Consider the following 3,270-nt stretch of genomic DNA (forward strand, 5'->3'; position numbering starts at 1 on the left):
GGACAGTGTGACAGCAAGTTTTTTGCGGGCCATTTGGACAAGAATCTGGCAGATGAGACTTCTCTCAGGTGGAGCTGAGGGGGGTGTGCAGAGAAGAAGGGGAGCGAAAGGCAGAACAGGGCAGAGGGGAAAAGCCATGGTGTGAAGAGCCTTGAAACAGCATAGATGGATTTCAGCTTCTGGCTAAGAAAACAAGCTGAAAAAATGTCTGTCACAGAAACAACTTTTGCATGTCTCCTCCCCGCCCCTGCCCCAAGAAATGAGAATGTTATACATAGAGATAGATAGATAGATAGATAGATAGATAGATAGAGACATAAAACTGGGAAGAGTGGTTGAGGGAAAAGTAAGGAATATTATATCAAAATGTCATGCAGTTAATGAGAAACAAGGAGTAGAAGAAACAATTAAAAAAGATACCGTAACACCATATGGAACATTCCACATTCAGTTGCATTTAAAAGCTTTATAAAAGAAACTTTAAAACTAGCTACATTCTCCTCATCTCAAAATAGTGCCCTTTGTTGGAAGACAATATCATTATTTAAAACCCCCACAGTTTTATGTGTTTGAATTCACAGATTGTCTAGTATAGGCATTAGAAACTTATGATCCCGGTGTAAGAGATAGCACGTAGGCTGATTTTAAATTGGAGATGGGCAAGCAGAGGTACACCTTGGAACATCAAGGCATTTTAAGAGAGGCATCAGAAAAAGAAAGCAACTCCCAGTCCTGATGGATGTAATAGCCATTTTCTGCTCAGGGTAAACAAGGAATCAATGAAATGCCCCCTTTTTAGTGTCAGCTGAAACAACGGAAAACCTCTGCCCAAGGACACAAACACACAGATCTAAACAGCGTAGGTCATCTGTTCCTAGAGGGGTTCCTAAGATCCGATAAATGATGGGGCAGGGGACTGAAGGAAAGGTAGCCTTGTATGTGAGAGAGAAGGGGCAGAAATGTGAGAGAGAATGAGAAAGTCATCCGGATAGAAACTGAGATGCACCTACTTGCCTGAGAAAAAACAAGGCTGTGGTTTTGAAAGATGTGATGGGCTGATTTAATACTTGTATCTATGCAGAGGCCTTCCTCCCCACTTCCCCTCTCCTCCCTGTTCTTGGCCTCACAGGCCCACTGTTTACGCTGGTACTGGTCCTTATATCTCTCTGAACTAACATCACCAACCCAGCAGAAAATTAACCCACAAAAACTTAGATGTGCACAAGTCAAACATGTACAATAGGCACTGGGTGGGATTGCTGGTGGAAGGAGGGGAGTATGAAGAGTGAGACGAGGGGGAAGACGAGGGGGAAGATGAAGGGCAAGAGGAGGAAGAAGATGAGGCAAGATTTCCTTTCGGAGGAACGGAGCCATCCAGTTGACTCAGCTGCCTGTGAAACCACAGCCTTTGAAAGCAAACACAGAGAAGCAAAGCACAGTCTGGAAGTAAGCCAGGGGGTTCTCCTGGTGCCTTATTCTTACTTTGTTCTCTAATAGAAAGAACCCCAAATATTCTAAATGCTAGCTAATCAAAAGGTCAGAAGTGGCAATGCCGTAAGGGTGCTGCTCTAATCCAGCTGTGGTAAGCCGCCATGATTTGTAAACATGATTCATGAAGCAGACAGCGTATATTTGATCTGGAAAGATAAGAGTGTATGCCGCCTGGGGAAAGAGTTAGATATACTTTGACATAGACAATAAAATGTCATGCCTTAGCCTTGACTGTCTTTTGCATATCCGTCTTTCTGTGAGGAATATCTGAAGATGTCATTAAGGAGAACAAAGCAAAGCAAACTCTTGCAGCCTTTGCATGCTAAATATTGTTCTGAATACACAATGCACCTCCACAGATTCCCATTGAAATGGGAGCAGAGGTGTCACCTGGTGCTTTTCTCAATCTGGGAATGGGACATTAAAGTCCCACTTATAAAAAAGAAAAAAAGAAAAAATCCATAGTAATAGCCTGGGAAACTGTAGCTTATGAGAGGTTTATTAAAGTACTTTATGGTTTTCATGTAGAATGCTCAAATACTTTTTATGAAAGTTCCTACTAAAGCAAAACCTCCAGGATCATACCAAGTTGGAAAGTGCCTAGAGAAATCTCTGTATTCTGTCTTCCTTGGCACCCTTGACTTTTTATACTTTAGTGAAATATCTGCAAATTATTCAGTTAATTGCTGTTGAAATTTAAGGTAGTTAAACTGAATTTTGGAATACCTGAGGCAATTTGCAGTCTTGGGTACAAGCTGTACCATCAGCAGTTTTATTTTGAGATCACGTAAAATTATCATGGTTTGCTTTGTGGATTTTATATCTTTATCAGAAAAAAGATCCTTAAATTATCCATAGACCTTCGGGTGAAACTACTTTAGGATGATAGCATGAACCAGGTTAAGTTAGCTTTTCTGTCAGCCATTTTAGGTCAAAAATTTTAAAGGACACAGGCACATAGCATAAGGACAATTCAGTTGTGGTGCCGTCTAATGCCCTAGGGGAAAAGACCAGATTTCACCAAAGTCAGCAGGAGAGTGCTTCCTGAGCTCAAGGACTGCATTTTGCTTGCCAGGTATCTTACTGAGAGCGACAGAAACATTACTCTGCCAAGCTCTTGCTAGGAAATCAAGTCTACCCAGGTGAGTCACCAGAATGAAATCCTCCTTAGAGCAGACTACAACCATACCCGCAACACGACTGCGTGCATTGCGTAGATTTACTGAAGAGCACCCTACGGGGATGGTTGGGTTTGCTTGACTCCTTACACCCACCGTGTGGGAGAGGAAGGTCACACCTCCACTTCCCAATACTCCTTGTATCCTTCCAGAGGGGTTTAACACCTGGTGGACTTCACCTTCATGCCACCTGTATAGCATTTTTGGGGATTTTCTTCCCAACCACAACACTCGTAATTTTTTTTAATAAAAATCTAATTAAAATGGCAACCTGAGAAATGCAGACGCTGCACCGGGTGAACCAAACCGCTTGTGTCACCCCTGGCCCCCCGGGGAATGTGGCACCCCCATGCCAACAGCAAGGCCAGCAGCATGCCAGGGTGCCACCAGGCCGCCGCCGAGCCCGAGGCAAGGCGCGGGCCAGCCCCGAAGGCCATGCAGAGAAGGCAGGCCCGGGGCTAAGAGGGACGGGCTCCCGCGGGGCTCCCCGCCGAGGCCAGGCTGGGGGCACCAGGCCGCTGCAGGCGGTGCCACCCGGGGGCACAGCCAGGCACCGGCAAAGAGGTGGACCCACGGAGCACGCAGCCCCCGCCGCCGAGAG

This window comes from Grus americana, chromosome 1, assembly GCF_028858705.1.
Source record: "Grus americana isolate bGruAme1 chromosome 1, bGruAme1.mat, whole genome shotgun sequence".
Classification (NCBI taxonomy): Eukaryota; Metazoa; Chordata; class Aves; order Gruiformes; family Gruidae; genus Grus; species Grus americana.